At 36.7% G+C, this 20,623-nt stretch overlaps 1 pseudogene; it reads right to left on the reverse strand.

The window, feature by feature from the left end:
- Nucleotides 1-4,950: 4,950 nt before the first annotated feature.
- Nucleotides 4,951-5,777, reverse strand: LOC149230275 (uncharacterized; annotated as a pseudogene).
- Nucleotides 5,778-20,623: the final 14,846 nt, after the last annotated feature.

The raw sequence follows: 20,623 nt of genomic DNA on the forward strand, positions 1-20,623 counted from the left end.
GCATAGAAAAGCCTAAGCATAATGGTTCTATAATTGCCTCATTGGCGAAGAAAAGGGGAGATAAAATTTAGGGAAACAAAACCAGGAGTCTTAGCTCAGGAAGGGTGAACATTATTCCTGGAAATTGAGGTATTTCCATTGGTTCATGGTTCATAATACCTTTACAAAATTCCATGGTTTGTATCTTGGGAGTCAAATTATTTTAATAGTTTCTTTATGTGTTTGACAGTTAGTCCACACTACACTCCAACTCCATTGATAGGGTTTCATATACTACAAAATTCATTGAGAGTAAATTTTTCAACAAGGGTCTATGATTTGCATCCCTTATAGTGCTCTTGTGGTTTAAAGAAGAAGGTACCTTTGATAGTATCATTTATGACACAATCCATTCATAAAAACTTAAAAGTAATGATAAGTACTTTTGACTATTTCTAGCACCATCATAAGATAGCATTTTGGGGTTTGAGCATACACAAGTTGTAGCAGGTTCCCTCAACATTGATTTAATGCTGGAATATCAAGAGATTTATAGTGTAAAAAGGAGATCTTAAATTCATGGTGTGACATTGAGAGTTCGATGCCTGACACTGCAAAAAAAATTACAATGGAAATATAATTAGTCAGATGTTATGAAGACATTAGTGTGTTTTATGCAATGGAAATATAATTATTCAGATATTATGAAGATGTATCATATGATCACAACATACCATAAATGGCGGGAGTCAACACCCAGTCTCCAATAACCATGCATGTGCCAATCAGAGCAACAATAAGCAACATAGTGTGAAAAATTCTACATTTTTCAAGCACACTTTTCACCCTTGACCTAGTCTTTGTCTGAGGGAAATCATCAATGTTGTATGTTGAAAGCTCCTCATCAGCCACTTGGCAATTTGGAAAAAGGCTAATTTTGGCATGCCTGTATAATAGAGAATACAATGCAAAAGTTCCACCTACATGAATCTGTAGGATTAGACAGGGCACAAAGAGGTAGAAATCCTTGTGTTATATTAAGATGCTATAGGATAAACCAAAATATCATATTTTCCCAAGAATAACTAGGACACATTTCACAATATTAACATAATTAATATCAACAAGGTATTTGCAATGAAATTCAAACATGTGATAATTAAACTCCCCTATCAATGACAAAGACATAATTGTAGAGGTTTCAGTGTTGATCCCCATAATATATAAAGAAATCGTATGATTTCTGCAGATGAAAACTGAAATAACTATTTAAATATACTAATTGAGACTTTTCAAAAGGTACTAAATGAAAATACTAAATATGATATTTTCACTAAAACTCTGGATTGGGAATTTGCAGTAGCTCTTCTACCAGAATCATCCAAGGAAAAAAGTGAATATGTTGCAATAGATTATGTTAGGAATGGTTTCATGGGAAATTTAGAGAAGCATTTCCACATGTTACCTAATTAAAAAATGGTAATTAAAGATTTGGATGTGTACTTGCAAACGGAAAACTATAGGATTGAACAACTTTAATGTCCTTTCTCGAAAACAAAGTGTGTCTAAAGGACATCAGTTCCCCTCATTGAATCACCTTTGAAATCATCTAATGGAAATTAGTTCGCCTCATTGAATCACCATTGAAATATCTATAGGATATTATCAATTGAAATCTATTAAAAACACAAGATTAGAGCATAAGAAATAAATAATTAATGGAATAACAAATTGCAAATATCTCTAGAGGAGCATATCAATATGAGATTGGAGACACTTTCACATCAATCATGTAGATTTTTCCCTAACCATAGTTCACCCAAGGTCCAAGAGTTAACTAAAAATATTAGGAGTAACACAAGACAAGGAGAAAGTCTGTGGGGTGGATGGGAATTTCAGGATTGAATACCAAATACTGCATTCTAGATCAATATAGGCATTGCCAATAATCATGCGGCACAGAGAAATAAATATTTTTGTATAGCACCATCGTCTAACATAGGCAGCATACCTCCATGAACATGTCACCACAATATGGTCAGATTATATTAAGGCATGACATGTATATGCTACCATAATCTAAGCAGAAAGAAGTAAGGCCTGTAACTATCATTGTGATTTGATGATCCAACGAGAATATGACCAAACTAATTGTAACTTGTACCACCACTATCTAATCAAATAAGCATAAAGTATACATGCATATACACCACCACAATCTGATCAAATAGGCCTAAGCCATATATGTACACAGCACCACAAAATGATCAAAAGAGAATTAGAAAAGAGGCCCAACGCAGTGAAAACTTAACCTGTGCAACATGGGAATAGGCCCCCCCTTCAAGATCCATTTGAGGTTAGTACCAATCAATCTTGTTAGTACATAGAGGTCTATGCCTATTCTCCATAAGTAATCATATTTTGTCTCACCTCGATACAAAAAGCAACATTGCAAGGTGGGCGACAGAGCATCGCATCATGTTGTGAGAGTGCTTTTGGCCATGAAGAGATTGGAAATGGTATGAGATAACTTAGAAGAAGGATTTCAATTACATGAAACTATAATTCTTTGCACAATACCTAAAATCCCCAAATCACATAAAAAGGGATAGTGATCACCAAGTGTTTCGAAGCAACCTCTTCAATGGACCTTGTGCACAACACTAGTCATTATCTAAAAAATAGAATAAATTTCCCAGGCACTCGACAAAATTCTTAGAGAATAGGAAAATGGTAGTGGGGTAGAGCTAGTAGGCATAAATGGAAATGAATGAGACACAAAGGAGTTTTCTTGGGTGAGGTGGGTTTGGACTTTTATTTTTTTTCAATACAATGGGAGTTTTGGTGGTATAATAATTAAAAAAATAATAAGGGCAGTTACAAGCCTTGCTAGCTCATATGATTATGATGCAAATTATTGCAATAATATCATTTATGTGACCTGTTTTTCAGGATTTTACCATCAAGGGTATTATGAGGTAGAAAGTACTACAATCTGGGTGTAAATAGCTCAATGGGTTGATATATAGGTTATTTGGATACCCATTTTAAGGACATTTAGTTATCATTTTCCACAAAAAAATTCACATGGATTTTGTCATTTTATTGTTTTTGATAAAAATAGAGGTGTGTCATATGGCTATGGGTGATTTATTGAGTGAGGAAACATGTATTGCATTTAAAAGTGAAATATTGATTGTGGCTTTGTTCTTTTAGGTAGTCAAAAGCATGTATGGAAATGATGGAGACTTTAGAGTATTACATGGATCAATTTCAGCATATCTACAAGGACTTATGGGTTAAACGGCTGAAAAAAACACATAAGATATTTGCAGCCAGATTGAAAATTCCTAGTGAGAATGAAAATATAATCACTATATAAGTCTATGCCAATGAGAACTCAAGTGGGTGTTTTTTCATCCCACCATCCTTAGTTTTGGGCCTATAGATAATAGATCACAGATTGTATTTCACAGGATTTACCTTCAACGGGGTTTTTATTTTCTGTAAAACTACAACAATGAATCAAATCATTGTGCCCTGGTTAGTGACATAATTGGTACGACCCTGGTCCAATGGCTAGTAAAAGTTGTAGACAATTGTGATAAGAACGAAATTTATTGGAGATTTGAAGCTTATAAATATCAAGCATGAAATATTTCATCATAATGCCATCATGATGACTGCAATGAGAAAATTATCTAGGCCCATATTTAAGCTATTTGGGTCAATATTTTTAATTGCCACAGTCTCCATTGCCTCTAAACATTTAGCTTGGGTAAGGGATAACACTTTCCCAATAACTATACAACCTAAATAGAGAATTTTGGCAGCTACTTACATAAAAATTGGTAGAAATTTGGAATTCCAACATCTCTATCAACTTTTCTAACCTAAAAAATAAGATTTTCTAGCAAGAAATCACAAACAATGTATACATACATAAACAATTTGCAGGATTTCCAGTATTAAATGCAAAAAAATCAACAAAAAATATTTTACAATAGATCTAGTCATCATTAGATAAGTAACTGACACTTAGAGTGTCACTATAGTGAGCCATACTTTTATAATTTGGTTGTGCTATAACAAAAGGAGTTAATTTGGCACTTAAAATTTCAGAGAACAATAAGTTCTTTCTATTGTGAGAATAGGAGGACTATATGCATTATTTCCATAATCAAATGATGCTCCAACATCACCATTATTTTCAAACAAAACAATTTCTCATTTCGCTTTCTGCATGCTAGGGTTGTTGAAATTTTCTACAAGACTACTACTGTTGGTATGTTTCAAATTAGAAGATGAAAGGTGGGGCATGCCTAGTGTTTTTCTAGGCATGCCACCAATGGTACTCAAAATGGACACTATAAATTTCCCACTGCAATCTTAGCAGCACCTTATGTGCCTACTTCCATGACATGACTAGAACTAACCATAGTGAAGTTTTCACACTGAGAATTTCCCAAAGAAAATGAATTGTGCAAAAGGGAACTTAACTATCTTTGGTGAAATGCATTACAACCCAAAATCAATGATCCAAAATTCAATTTTATGAGAACTAAGAAAGTGACCAATTTCATGTTGTTGTTGTCTTTCAGAGGTGAGAGTGTTCACATTGGGAAACATCTAATTTTATATTATCATTCCAATATTCCTTAGCTTGAAGTTGTATTTCAGTCATAAATCCACCTACAACAATTAACCGTAGACATGCCAAGGGCTAAATGTTTCTACTCGATATGTTAGGGATGGAAAGATTGTGGGGTGAGGAATTACCGTGTGATGCTTGTCGAAGCTGATTATTTTTCAACATCATGCATTAATTAATACATTGAGTAGGGGCCTATGAACCTACATACCAAGCATCAGTATGTGTGTTCTTGTGTAAGGAAAACATTGCACCATCTTTCCAAGAGACCAAAACCAATGTTGTTTAAGAGTGTAAGTGAAATGCAGCCTCCAATAAAATCATGGTACCATGTTCAAGCTAAGGTATTCCAAATCTCTTCCTCCCAATAATGTTCCCTCTAGGCTTAGTGTCAATCGTGTGATCAACATACCAAGAGAAAAGGGCAGTATTACTCCTCAAATTTGATTAATAATGGTTTCATCTCTTGTATATATTTGGGGGAAGAACTCGGGTATTGTTCTAGAAATACATCCTAATGAAAATCCAAACGTTGTTCTAATGAGGAATAGTGAGTGAAGCAACTATTGTTCCTTTCTTATGTTATAGTTAAAAATTAACACTAGAAGTGAGTTTAGGCATGAATAATCAAGTTGTTTGTGCCAAAGGTTCTCCAGAAATAGTGTACAAAGAATAGATCCCAAGCATGATCTAGTGCATTAAAAGCACAATTTCTCCTAGGGAAGTAGCCATGTATGTATTAAATGTCTAAAATTCCACCTTGGAAATCAGAATTAGAAGTACTGGAGTAGCAAGATGAATAGCTTGCATTTGTTCCTCCATATAAGAAATGACTATAGAAAATGGATTGTATCCTTTGTGATGAACAAATCTCAACATCAAAAGAGATCCAATAATTTGAGAAGTTGCTATTGCAAATGTCGCTACTTACACTTTGGGAAGCCATTCCAATTACTATGACTAATCATGCATAACCTCAAAGCTACATTATTATGATTACCATGCCATCCATGTATTTTAGATATCCAACCACTATGCCACTTGTCAACTTACCATGAGTTTTGAGGGTATGCTAAAGCTTGGAGTCACATGCGCTAGAATCGATAACTTTCTTTGAGATCAATGAAGAAAATGGTGGTGTAGCCATAGTCCCAATAGTGCATTTCAAAAAGAATGTTTTCACTTTAGTACGATATTGGCATAAATTCGCGTGATTTTTTTTCAATTTCAATTACTGGGGGCTTATAAAATCGAAAGGGTCAAATTCCAAAATGGTTTGACAAATACAATATCATTTGGGTTTGTGAAGCAAGGTTGGGCATCGAATATTATCCAAGTATTAGTCCATTCACCAAAAAGAGTTCCTAAGGGCCACTAATCTCCAATATAAAGGGCCTAAGTCATTTCATATAAAGCCTTATTTTAAGTTTGTAGGTGAACTTATGACAACCACACCACCAAAGCAAGCTAGAATGTTTTCCAAATAAATTATTTGGGCAAGATATTTCCCATTATCACTATGCAACAAGCATGCCTTTTCTAATATGAGAATATCACAATGCAATGTAATCAAATTACAACATTCTAAAAATATTCGTTTATCTAAGAAGTCGTGGCTGAGGATTATTTGTTGCGCCAAAGGAAACTAATACTTGAACCAAGCACTAACCAATTAGGAAAACCCACCTGCACAGTAAAGATGGCCCTAAAAGGGAAAAATGTGTTCCTAGGGACTTGAACCTTGGTGAGGACTCTGAAATACCCCTTATTTATCATCTAAACAAGACCTCATATTGACATAATCTAAATGTTTACCACGAGGTAAATATAAATATAATCTTGTTATTTGTCCCATAATTTATCATTGCATTTGTAATAACTTAGCCTTGTTTCAGTAAGTGGTAAATGAAGACAATTGAGAACAAACTTGATTTCCCAAGAAGTGGCCACCAAATAGTTATCTTTTGGATTGAAAGAGAAGCCTGAGATACTATCATTTGGGGGATACACAATCTAAAACACAAATAATTTGTGAAGATAATCATCTTATTGTGTTACTAGATTCATGAAGATATGTAATACTATTATACACTAAGTTATCAGAAGTGGTTGAAAACTCTATTCCCCATTTCTGATCTAGAAATAGATATGATCCTTGTACGATCCCCTTGAAAATGACAAAAAAATGTGTTTGAGATGTCCCGTAAATCAGAAACGGCGGATCTAGTTTTGGATAGGTTTTTTTAACTTTCAAAGTTTTTTGGATATGTTTCTAGAAATATGGAATCGGATCACAAAAATCATGACCACTCAAAAAAAGTCTATTGTCAGGAACATGGCGTATTTTTTGTGATTAGCTCGACAATTGACCAGAGAATCACATCATTTTATGACTTTTCCATTTGACCTTGGGCCTTCACATAGATTATAATGAATAATCCCATTTTCATGATGCATATGCTAATGGCCATTGTCATATTGTAATTTCTCAACCACCTTCGAGAGCATCACCTGAGTCACCTACAGAGCTGGCTACTTGATTTGGCATTTTGAACTCATGTGTAACCACCCAGAGGGAGATAAGCTTTGAGCTACCGAGAGATATGCTTGGATCCTCTAGGAGATATAATCTTATAGCCGCCAATAGAGATAAGATTGGATCCAAAGGGAGATAAGGCTTAAGTTTAGAGCTGCCAAGAGAAAGCTTGGAGATTGACAAGCCGAATTCTTGGAGCCGCTAGGCCACCAGATGAGTTGGAAACTTGGAGCCAGAAGGAGAATTGAAATTCAAATAACCAGCGGCCACAGGTCACAATGATAGAGAGATATTTAATAAGGTAGAGCCAAAGGGGAATTTAAGTGAGGTAAGTTACCATTTATCTTTGCCTTCACTTCCTCATTTCCCACTATTAGCCAGGAAAATTAAAATACCTCAATTAGTCATTTAGATCTTCACAACATCTATTGAAGTTTTCAAGTTTCAAACGCTACATAGAATCATGAAGGATACCTCTAGGCTCTAATAAATAAGACATTTAAATTTAGGACCTAACACCTATAAATACTAAATAGTCATCACTAATTTCTAAATTAAAAATTATATCCTTGAGAAAAAACCATTTCTTAATTGTTCACAAGTAAAAAGACTTATTAAATTAAACATCAATTTGTAAATTCAATAAAAAAAAATGAATAATGTGCATTGTATACTTATGTGTAGCATGAATGCTGAAAGCATACGTTAATGCTGAGGTTAAAGGTTTTTGTGCCAGAATTGGAAATCAATTTCACCCCAGCCATTGTACCAAGTAAGTAAGGAATGCTTTTAATAATTTTCTTCACTATTTGTGAACCTTAACATAAGAAAGCATCTCACCTATTATACATGTGTATCAACGGGAATGGCATAGTGTTAATGTAGGGAAAAAAACAAAAAGGTGCAGAACAAGTTGCAACCTTTCGACCTATTCCTAGCAAGGTGTAAAGAGCCTCAATGACATCTTCAAGAAGTAAATTCCATAGAAACATGAGCCATTCCTTTCCTCCACCTCCCTGTATTAAATTTCTTCCTAGAAAATTGAAATAGTAAATAGTGGTGGTTCATATGATTCCAGTCTTTTTGCCATCAACATTTTGTGCACAATAGACTAACGTCTAATATTTGGAATGGAGACTATTTAGTATTATTTTCCATCTTCTATTCTAATGATTTTTTTTTAATTTTATTTTGCAGTTCCATAATTCATTTACATCATCATCATGCCAAATTCAAGTTCATCGTTTCGTGAGTCTGAGGTAGAAGAACATGAAATTGAATCTACCCTTAAAGCTGATCCAAAGTCATCACTTTGGAAATACGTAACTGTTGTTGGGAAGATCCAAGGAGGGGTATCATTGTCATGGGTTTGAAGTGAGTGTAAAAAGGAGTTTAAGGTATCATACACCCAGGTTAAAGAACATTTACTTGGGTTAAAAGGAAATGGCATTCAAATATGGACTAGACCACCTAAAGCGGATGGGATAGATGGAAAATGCTTAAGAAAAGAAAAACTTGAAAAATGTCATAAATAACAAGACCAGGAAGATGTTAAAGAAAATGAGGCAAATCATGCCTCTCAATTCAAATAACCAGCAAGTTTGGGAACATCTTGATCAAAGCCTCCACTTACCTCTTATGGAATTGCAACCCTAGTTCAAAGCGGTCTAAACTGGGACCGCATGAAAACGAGTTTTAATAATGATGCTCGAGGGAAGGAAGATGCAACTATAGGTCAAAGAATTTATGAAAATGGCCTTCCCTTTAACCTTGCATGATCGCCTTAGTGGACAAAGATTATCAAAGTAGTAGATGAATCCTCGAAAGGGTACAAGGGCCCTAGATATAAGAAGGTATGAACTACAATGTTGATTGACGAGAAGTTAGATTTGGATGCTAAATTAAGCCCAATTTCCAATTCATGGTGCATTTCAAGGGTTTCCATCATTTTTGGTGGATGGAAAGATCAAAAGGAATAGGAATTTAATGAGCATTTTTTAAGGCAGTGGTTTGTGAAGGGCAGCCGAAAGATTCCCAATTCATTGTTGACATCCTAATTAAAGAAATTGAGTTGGTGGTGCCGAAATTTTTTGTCCAGGTAATAACTGGCAATTCAATGGTGTGTAGAGCAACAACCCTAATTATTGAAGGAAAATATCAACACATCTTCTAGACCCCTTTTGTTGTACATTCATTGAACCTCATGTTGAGCAATACGGGGAAGAAAATTGAGGGGCTTTGAATTATTTTTAATGTGGCAAAAGAAATTCGAGCCTTCATCACAAACCACCACATGTCCCAAGGCATCTATAGGGAATTTGCGAAGATGAAGCTCCTTAGGGTACCTAAACTTTAAAGTTTATTTCATAAATTATAATTTCTATGACTCTAAATTGAAATACGTAATTGGATTCTCAAATATCATGATTTGTGAATCCTAATAGTTATTCAATCAATTATGCTTTTAATTTTTGATTTATTGAAAAACTATAACTTTCAAGTTGTTGAGACTCGTTTTTCTTCTCACATCATAGTCTTAGCAAGGCTTATGTAGGTGAAGAAGCATTACAATTAATGCTGCGAAATTCTCTCTGCAATCAATGGAGGCAATCCCAATCTGAAAGAGAACAAGCAGTGAAAAGTTTGGTTGTTGATGATGAATAGTGGGATAGGGTGGAGCACCTTTTGGGATTTACTAAGATAATTGTGGATTTGGTCCGCTTATTTGACACATATATGCCTAATTTGGGAGAGGTGTATGAGGGAATTGATTCCATGATAGAGAAGATAATGGTGGTTAAAGATGACCACCCCATTGCACCTTTTGGCCTATGCAGTGAATCCAAAATATTATGTTGCAAAGTTGTTAAGTGATCTCCAGAAAAACACCCAGAAGTCTCACAAGGATTTAGAGTTTGCTCATTTTGTGGGATCAGAGGGTTGGGGTGCTAATATTGATTGTATGTGAGACAAGACCAGATTAAGTCCAATTGATTAGTGGAACTACTATGGTGGGGAACTTCCACATATCCAAAAATTGGACATCAGGATCTTGTCACAGGTTTCTAGTTCATATTCAACAGAAAGGAACTGGAGTACATATGGCTATGTCCATTCAATGAAGAAAAATATATCGGCGCAAAAAATTTTGAGGAACTAGTACATGTTCATTCAAACCTTCTCCTATTATCACAAAAGAGTGATGAATACAAATTTGGGCCTACCAATCTATGGGATGTGGAACCAGAGTTGCTTGACTTAGATATGATGTTGAATGCTAGGCTTCATATGAATTTGTTTGATGTGGAGGCACCGATGGGTGGATCTTCAAGTGGACATGGAAACAATGTTCCCACTTTTGGAGAAGATGTGGTTCATAATGTAAATGACATGGATGAAGACATATTTGTTAATATGTAAATGTCATTTATGATGGTATGTTAAACTTTTGAACAATGGCAATGTTTATGCTGAATTAGTGACTTTAAAATTTTGAGCAATGACAATTTTATGTTCAATTGATGATGATGATTTGTTTATGGCATATGTTGAATTGATGATGATGATAATTGATTATGACATTATGTATTTTTGGATATAAAATATTGATTCTAAAATATGAATGGTCAATATGAAATTCTTATTTTGTTATATCTGTGTGTGAGTGTGTGTCATTTCCTGTCCATATTGTCTGCAAATTGTATGAAAATTTGTCGTACTTGTTTCAAATCATGTACTGTGTCCATTCCCATATCCGTTTCAATGCAACCTAGATTCCGAAAAAGATTACTAATAAAACAATATAGCATGACCCATACATAAAATTCCCACATATAACAACAAAAAGAGATACAGTGTTTAGACTTGAGGAGGTCAAAGACATTTTCTTGTGCTTACCTATAATAAAACTACATGGACATAATGAAATTGGATGCTATATAAAATATGAATTCCAAGAAGACCAATGGGCTTGGGGTTGATGGTCGTTTCTTGGTATCTTAAAATAGTCATGGAGCACATGGAGCTAAGGCTTGGACTTGTGGCTCCCAGAGATGAATATTTAGTGCTCATCTTACAAATCAAACAAAACCCATGTTCTCCTTGTTGATTTTTGTATCTTGGGAGGTACTCCAAGCCCCGAGGATTGAGGTTTTGGAGGAAGGAGCTCCACAAGTGGCTTTGTGGGCTTGGAACCCAGGCTTGGGGTTTTGCACCCATCGTGACTTGGGACAAAACCATGAGAACATTTAGACATGTGATGGATGAGGTTGATAACTCTCATCAAGACGAATCCAATGCAATGAATATCACCCAATTCCAAGTTGTAGAAATGGAGATATGAATTTTTGAGTTGTTTAATGGGTTTGCACATGAAGTGTCAAGGTCGGCTTAGTGTAAAAATGACTCATGATAGTTTTCAAGCTCTAGAATGATGTTGAAGAAGCCCTCTAGTTGGTGTAGAAATAAGAGGTGTTGTGAAGGCATATGGATAATCAATGTTGGTGAAACACATGACTTGAAGAGTAGAAAGGAAGCTCGCTTGAGGAGGAGTCTATGTTCTAGGCCGCAACCCTAGATTATCAAGCGAAGGAGAGAATAGGGAAATCTCATGAGTGTCTTGATCAGGGATTGGGAACGTTCAACTAGCATAGCAAGGAGGAGTAAGTACGAGGTCTCTAAGTGTAATTATGGGCATTAAATTTTAAGGTTACCTCTACATATAAATGGAGAACCCTTGCATTGATTGCAGGTGGAAGATTGGGTTTTTTGGGGTAGCCAAGAAGTCTAGAAGGCAACTTAGAGGAGGTTGCATATTTCTATGTCAAGGATGCAAGAATATAGGGTCTATGGAGGTGCTTTGGTGTAAAAAATATAAATCCCTAGAAATGCTTACATATCTCATTGATTACAAGTCTAAAATGTAGGTTTTAATACTGTACATAAATTACCTGCATATGAATTGTAAAACACAAAAAGTAAACAATGCGAGAGCATAACACATAAAACACATATACACAAAGATTTTCCCCTGGATCCCAAAACCGGGACTACCAACTTGATTTTTCATTATGTTCCTTTCAATGTTGCAATACGTATACATGCCGAAGCATCCAATACCATGGACTGAAAACCATCGTGTCCAAAACCATGGACTAAAAACCATCACGTCCAAAACCATGTGGCAAAATCATGCACAAAACCATAGGTAGGTCTGCTCAACCTAATATAGCGTCCAAAAAAACAAAATTTTCTAGGGCGTTACCCTGGACCACATAGAGGGCGGTTACATACACCCCTCAAACCCCCTGTGACCCCCCCTTTATGCAATCAACGCAATGAAATGGGGACACCGTCCCCCCTCTAACCCCTCGGTTAACTATGTGGGCTAGTTGTGGAAAGAATATAACACAACCCAGCATTCTCCCACAACCCAACATTCTCCCACTTGTTGTTTCATTTCACAGGGGGCCACAAGAGAGCTTAGTCATTTATCCAGCCCTGCAATGCCCATTGTTTCTCTACACCAAGAGAACTTCTTAGAGCTTTTAGATTTTGTCAATGCATCTACAATATTATTCAAAGTGTCCACCTTTACCAACAACATCTTTTTTTCTTCTATCATATCGCTCACAAAGCGATACTAAACATCAATTTTATTTGTCTTTGAATGATATGAAAGGTTCTTTACCAAGAAAAATGCACTTTGGCTATCACAGTCTATCCTTAGCTCCCTATACTAACCCCATACCTGAACACAATATCTTCAACCAAACTGCTTCCTTGCTTGCATGAGTGGCTGCCATGTATTCTGCCTCTATAGTTGATTGTGCCACTATAGATTGTTTCTTACTCATCCAACTGACTGCACCTCCAAATACGTTAAACACATACCCACTTGTAGATCTTCTCTGATCCATATCTCCAACCTAGTTTGCATAAACAAAGCCACAAATATCCAACACATTGTCCAATCCTGGTCTTCTTTGGTAACACAAACCATATTCACTAGTTCCGCGCAAATACTTGAAAACTTGATTCATTGATGTCCAGTGCTCCTTCCCTGGTTTTGACATAAACCTGCTCAATACTCCCACTGCATGTGCAATGTCTGGTCTAATACAAACCATTGCATACTTTAGGCTACCAACTGCACTTGCATATGGAACACGAGACATATCCTCTTCCTATTCCTGTGTCTTGGGACACTTTTCAGTAGATAACTTCACACCTACAGGAATAGGAACCTTCACCAGTTTACTATCCTGCATATTAAACCTCTGCAGTATTGAATCGACATACTTCCTCTGGTTTAACCAGAGCTTCCTCTTTGCTCGATCTCTTTTAATTTATATGCCAGAAATATAGTTTGCATCACCAAGATATTTCATGTCAAATTTGGAGGAAAATTGGGTCTTCAAATCCTGGATAATTTCTTTGTCATTTCCAACCAGCAACATATCATTCACATACAAGACCAGATAAATAACACAGTCAACAATTAATTTAAAATACACACAGTGATCTGCTTTGCTTCTGGGGAAGCCAAGTCCTCGTATAAATGTATCAAATTTATGATACCACATCCTTGGTGATTGTTTTAACCCATATAGAGACTTCTTTAACTTGCATACCAGTTCTTTCTTACCCTTCACCACCAAGCCTTTAGGTTGCTTCATGTAGATTTCCTTTTCCATATCCCCGTGAAGAAACATTGTCTTCACATCCATCTGTTCTACCTCAAAATCAAAAGCAGTAGCAACAGATAAAAGTAATCTAATAGAAGTTACCTTGGTAACAAGAGAAAAAATATCACCAAAATCAATTCCCAGCACCTAGGAATAACCTTTTGCTACCAACCGAGCTTTGTATTTCTCCTTCTTGAACACCCATTTGTTGCCAATGGGTTTCCTTCCAATCGAAAACTCCACCAGATCCCAAGCCTCATTTTTGTGCAAAGATGCCATTTCATCAACCATGGCCTCTTTCCAGAGTTTGCCATCCTTTGAATCTACTACTTCCTTCAGAGTTCTGGGATCATCTTTAGTAATAGATAAAGAAAAATTTGAATAGAAAGCAGATGGACTATACCTTTCTGGCTACCTTATTTCTCGAACTGATCTTCTCACACCCGGAGTTTGTGGCTCTTCATCTTTTGATTCCTCCTTTGTTGTAGAGTCTTATTCTTCCTCCTTAAGCTCAAACTCTATATTCTCAGGTTCCTTTGGTTGGACTTCATGTTTAATAACATCTTTTACCTTTGTGAACATCACATCTCCATTGTACACAACCTTCCTTGTTACTGGGTTCCAAAGCTTATAACCCTTTAAACCATCCTTATACCCAATAAAGATGCACTTTTCATTTTTACTATCCAACTTGGTTCATTTCTCCTTTGGAACATGTACATATGCATCACATCCAAATACCCTCAAATGTGAAAGATATGTTTTATTACCAGTCCATACCTCTTATGGAGTCTTATCCTCCAACGCTGATGAAGGTGATCTGTTGGCCAAGTAACATGTTGTCTCCACCGCCTCTGCCCAAAATTCCTATCTTAACTCGGCGCCACTGACGGTGCTTCTTGCCCTTTCCATCAACGTCTTGTTCATTCTTTCTGCAAATCCATTTTTCTTAGGTGTGTATGGAGTAGTCTTCTATCATGCTATACCACACTTCTTACAGAATTCTTCAAATTCCTTACATCAAAACTCTCCACCGTTATCTGTCCTCAACATCTTTATCTTCTTCTCTATCTGGTTTTCCACCAGAGCCTTAAATTTTTTAAACTTGTCAAAGACTTTAGATATCTTCTTAAGGAAATATATCCAAGTATTCCTTGAGAAGTCATCTATAATGATACATAGTACACAAACTTACCCAGTGATGGAACCTTCACAGGTCCAAACACATCACTGTGCACAAGTTCTAATATATGTTTCGCCCTCTTACCACCAGAGGGGAAACTCACCTGATTCTGCTTCCCATATACACAATTTTCACAGAAATCAAAATCTAGAGATCTGTTACTCATACCTTCTACCATACCTTTACCATGAAGTATTCGAAGGCCCTTCTCTCCAATATGTCCAAGCGTTTGATGCCAAAACATGGTCTTCTCTCCAGAGACCACTAGAGTTTTTTCTCCACTTTCAGGAACCATAGAGTTGTTGCACCCATCAACAACAGTGCTACCTTGCAACCTTACAAAGTTCCAATTCAAACTCCCCGCATCAATACCAGTGCTCACCGAACCATCTTGTAGGTATCCTTCTTGAACACTGTTTTTACACCAGTATCATCTAGCTTGATTATAGAAATCAAATTTTTTGCCAATGCAAGAATATGCAGAACACCCGGAAGTGTTCTAACCCTTCCACCTCGCAACTTCAACTTTACTTTTCTGCGACCAATGATTCTAGCCTTCTTATCATCCCCTAAGAAGACATCACCACCATCGTATTCCTCATACTCGCAAAACCACTCTCTATGGCGAGTGAAGTGAAAGGATGCACCTGAGTCAATCAACCATGCCTCATGATCTACATGTGTACTTGAAGAAGCCAAGTACACGTCCCCACCTTCATCTGAGGTTGTTTTCACCTATGCATAAGGAGCATCATCAGATCCCTTTCCTTTATCAGGAGTTTTAGATTTATAGTCCCTTTTGTAGTTCCATTCCTTTCCACATTTCTAGCACACGACCTTTACAGGTTTTCCTAGAGATTTAGATCTCCCTCTAAATTCATATCTCCCACTCGATGACTTATTTTTGTTTCTGTTCTGGGACCGTCCTCGTACAAACAAGGCACACCATTATGGCTCTCCATATTTTTCCGTCTTGTCTCCTCCGTTAGCAAGGATGAGACTATTTCAGTAAACTGCAAGGTAGTTTTATTGATACCTATTATAATAACCAGACTATCCCACAAATCTAGTAGAGAACACAACAAACTGATGCACTTATCCTCATCTAAAATTTTAATATCAACAGATAATAACTGAGTTCCCATAGTATTAAATGCGTTCAGATGCCCTGTCACTAAGTCTCCATCTTTCATCCTCAGGTTATACAACTTTTTCCATAGGAACAATTTATTCACCAGAGACTTATATTGATACAAAGTCCCTAACTTGTACCACAAAGCCTTCGTCGGAGCTTCCCCTGATACATTCAACAATACTGAATCTAAGACACACAATCGTATTGTGATTTTTGCCTTCCGATCCAACTTCTTCCATTCTTCATCGGACACTCCCGTTGGTTTACTACCCAGATCTACCACGATCGATTGATCTTTATCCACGAACAGATCCCCCATCTTGAGTTTCAACATCTCAAAAATCTAACAATTAAATTTCTCAATATCTATCTTTCCACTACTCACCATCTTCTTTCACCACCAAAATTGATCTCGCAGATCTTCCACTGAACAAGGTCTACCACAGGCCCGAGCGAAACCCCTCAGTAACAAAGGCGTCCCCTTCAGGCCAAAACAACTCTGATACCAAATGTAGGTTTTAGCCCTATACAAAAATTACCTGCATACTAATTATAAAACACAGAAAATAAACCAGGACTACCTGCTTGCATTTTCGTTATGTTCCTTTTGAAGTTACAATATGTATCTATACATGCTGAAGCATCCAATACCATGGACCTAAAACCATCACATCCAAAACCATAGAATGAAAACCATCGCATCCAAAACCATGTGCGAAAATCATGCACAAAACCATAGGTACGTCCGCTTAACCTAATATAGGGTCCAAAAAACAAAATTTTCCACGGCGCTGCCCCGGAACACATAGAGGGGGGTTACCTGCACTCCTTAAACCCCCTATGACCCCCCTGATATGAAATCGGTGCAATGAAAGGGGGGCTCCGTCCCCCCTCTAACCCCCAAGTTAACTACGTGGGCTAGTCATGGAAAGAATATAACACAACCCAACACAAAATAGTGGTGTTTTGGAGGGCTAGATAACATGGAGAAGGGGGCAAACTAGAGGATATTTCTGGGAAAGATAATGCAACAAATCCTTCTAAAATAGGCTGAGAAAGGGACCTTCATATGATGACTAGGCCGTAGGCTTGTAGGTGAGGTTTTTAGGATCAAAACAACCTTAACGTGGAGTTTTAGATGCCTCCTCACAAAATAAGGTCACCTAGCTTGTAAAGGAGATGGGGCCGGATCATTTGAGGTGTGTTTTGGGCAAGGAGGTTGGGTTGTTGTAGGTTACAATGGGAGCCCAAAATAGTGACCAAGAACAACAGTGAAAAAGTTTATATCTCCCCCATTAGTGACTTGTGTCTAGCCAGGTATTAACCAATTTCGATGATGTATGTTGGATAATTGTAGCAACCAAATGACTCGGGTGACATTGATTATCATATGTCCTAATTAGTGGGCATATGTTGCAGTGGTACATTGAAGCCTAGATTTCTGCAATAGCTCCTCTATTGTAGAGCAAAGGGAAAATGTGGAGAAGCCTTTTGGCAACCAATAGACGGGTCACCTAGGTGTGATGATTCCCTAACTAGGAGTAGATGCTACAACAACATTGGTCATTCATGGTCTATTGGAGGTAAATGTGAGAGTGGACCAAGTATGGACATGATTGGGCACTTATGGTCTGGTGAAGGACAACATGTTAGTGTTAAAGTTAGAGCCGAATGCGCAACACCTTGATGGACAAAGGTAGTTTATAGAGTGGCAGTTGTTGAACTCAAGGTTCTGATAAACTATGAGAACTTTTTAGTAGCTTGAGAATTGTGTGTGGAGAAGTACATCTATAGCAGATGATGGGATTTCCTCCTAGCCCATGTTCATTATGGGAGATGGACAACTTGCAGTGATAGGTGGAATCCCTCCATGCCCTACGTTTATCTTCATCAATGCAGCAAAGCAAGACTATAGTGGGTTGCAGTTCCTAAGTAGTTAAGCAGCAACAATGGGTAGTTGAGAGTTGTTCACAAGTGGAGCTTTGAACAACTCAACATGAGTCTTGATGTTTTTTTCCCTTGATGGACTAATGCACAACTAGTGATCAGATTGGATAGCCGAGCTTTAGTGGTTAGATGTAGTTGGATTGTTGATAGAGGCAGCAGCCACGGATTGGGAACCGAAGAATCGTGCAGGTACAGGTTTTGACCAAGGTAGCTGTGAGGATCTCTACATCATCTAGATAGTTAAAGTATATTGTTGAGGGTATATTAGTTGTTGATGTACTCACACCAAGCCCCAGTTTGCATTCTTGTACAAGTGGATGTATGAGGGCCATTATCCTTGGTATGAGAGCCACAAACTATTTTATTATATGTTGTTTAAATTTGTGTTAAAAATTGTAATAGCTTGTTCATATTCTGTTCATGTGTGATTAACTATTATTTATATTCCATTTTGCAAAGTAGCAGCATTGAGATTCTTGTTTTGGTAGCATTAGAGATTTTAAGATTCTATCCTAGACCCAAGATCGTCGAAATTCAACACTCCTTAACTCCTAGGAAGTAGTGATTTTAAACCATTTTCCAAGGTTCCATTCCTAAGGTCTTTAGTAAGTAACTGTGTGGCCACCTAGAGGTAGATGTTGAACTTATGGCACATGGAGATGTATAACAAGTTCATGTATTACAAGTCCAAGCCCACTCCTTAATTGTAACTTCTACTTGAAGCTTGGGAGGCAAAGAGATCAAAAATATTGGCCAAAGTTCCATTCCCAAATGCTTTACCAAACAATCATGAGGGAACATATTTCATATTACATACCCAATCCCACCGGAATGTTCCCCTTAACACCTGTGGAGTGGGAGCTTGACACCATCAACCTATGTTCCATTCCCAAGGGATTTACCCAACACCTTAGGGCAGCCTTAGGGAAATTTGAGGTAGGGATCAAAATCATGGCACTTGGATATCATTTCCATGTGTTTATATTATAAATTCAAGCCCACCTTTGTGTTGTGGTTTTCCATGAAATTTTAAATCAAGTGCACTTGATTCTTTTTGAGTTCAATTATCCTAAAAAACATGTTAATGTAGTCAAATGTTGTGCTATATTGTCATAGTATTCAGGCGAAGACAATGTTCTATGTGGGTCAGAAACAAAGTCCTCAACCTTCATAAAGTTCAATTTGTATAACTCTATACATAGAGAGAGACTAGATGAAGCATAAAGGCGGTTTTTTTTCCAAACACCTACCAAAAAATAATTGAGAAATTGTATACTACTTCGAATGCAACTAAATTGTCTCTTGAAGAACAACCTTGAAGGACTTACAAGAAAATTTCTATCTTGATTAAAGTCTTGTGATATAAATTCTTTACAAGCATGTACCAGTTGACCTTGAGAAAGGGAAGCTAACCTAATTCAACTGCACTAAAACATGGTGTGGATTTTGAGGACTTGTGGCAGTAATAGTATCCAAAACCGTCAAATCTCCAGGAACCATAGGCTCAATAATTTTTCATGTACAAGTTTTCCTAGGCTTGTGCCTTATCTTTTCCTCCAATTGATAACCCTCCAAAGTTCAATTGTTTAACATACCTTCATCTTTCCTCTCATTTTTTTAACATCTGTTTTTCTATGGTCGAGGCTCTGGATCATCTTGTTCATTCCTTTGGGTTCAGTGACGCGTGTAGGATTCTTGCAATGGCCCTGGCAGCTGCAATGTTGACCTTCTGAGCATCTAAGCCTCTTATTTGGGTCTTCAGCTCAAAATCCCTTGTGATAATAAATGTTCTCACAAACTCATCAATTTCCAATGCCATCCCTACAAATTGTAATAGAATTTAGCACAACGATTAAATCCTAAACATACAAGTGTGGGTACAAAAAAACAATGTATTTTGAACAAGCAATCTGAAGTGTGTGTTCTCCACTATGTGTGGAAGACCAAATGTGGGGTGGAAATACATTGAAGTTAAAAATGGAGCATACCCTGACATCATCAATGGATTGAAGATATGATGTTGGCATTCGATATCTACTAGTAAAACCATAAATTGTAACTCTTTGAAATTCATTTTCACTCTTGCACGGTGGAAAAAAAACAAGAAAACATATACATGATCTCTGAAATCTCATTCGTAATTCTCTGAAATTCGGTTTCACTCCCGAACCATGAAAAGAAAACAAGAAAACATATACCTGATATCTAAAATCTCATTTTTGCTTCCCCGCTATGAAATATATATATCTGAGGTTCTTGATGGGGAGAGGTTTTAGTTCCCACGTTGTGAAAATAAAATAAATAAGAGGTTCTGGTTGAGAAATGTTTTGTAAGAAAAACTAAATCTTAACTTCTTCAAATATTCTAAAACTTCCCTTTATGGAAAAGAATAGATACACTATTTTATTTTCACTTATATCAGATTTAGTTGGTTGGGAGAGGTTTTGTAAAGAAAAATTAAAGCTTTAATTTTTACAACTATGTTAAAATTATCAATTCTGAAAAA

This window comes from Pinus tabuliformis, chromosome J, assembly GCF_031772625.1.
Source record: "Pinus tabuliformis cultivar Carrire ecotype Pingquan chromosome J, CPIR1, whole genome shotgun sequence".
Taxonomy (NCBI): domain Eukaryota; kingdom Viridiplantae; phylum Streptophyta; class Pinopsida; order Pinales; family Pinaceae; genus Pinus; species Pinus tabuliformis.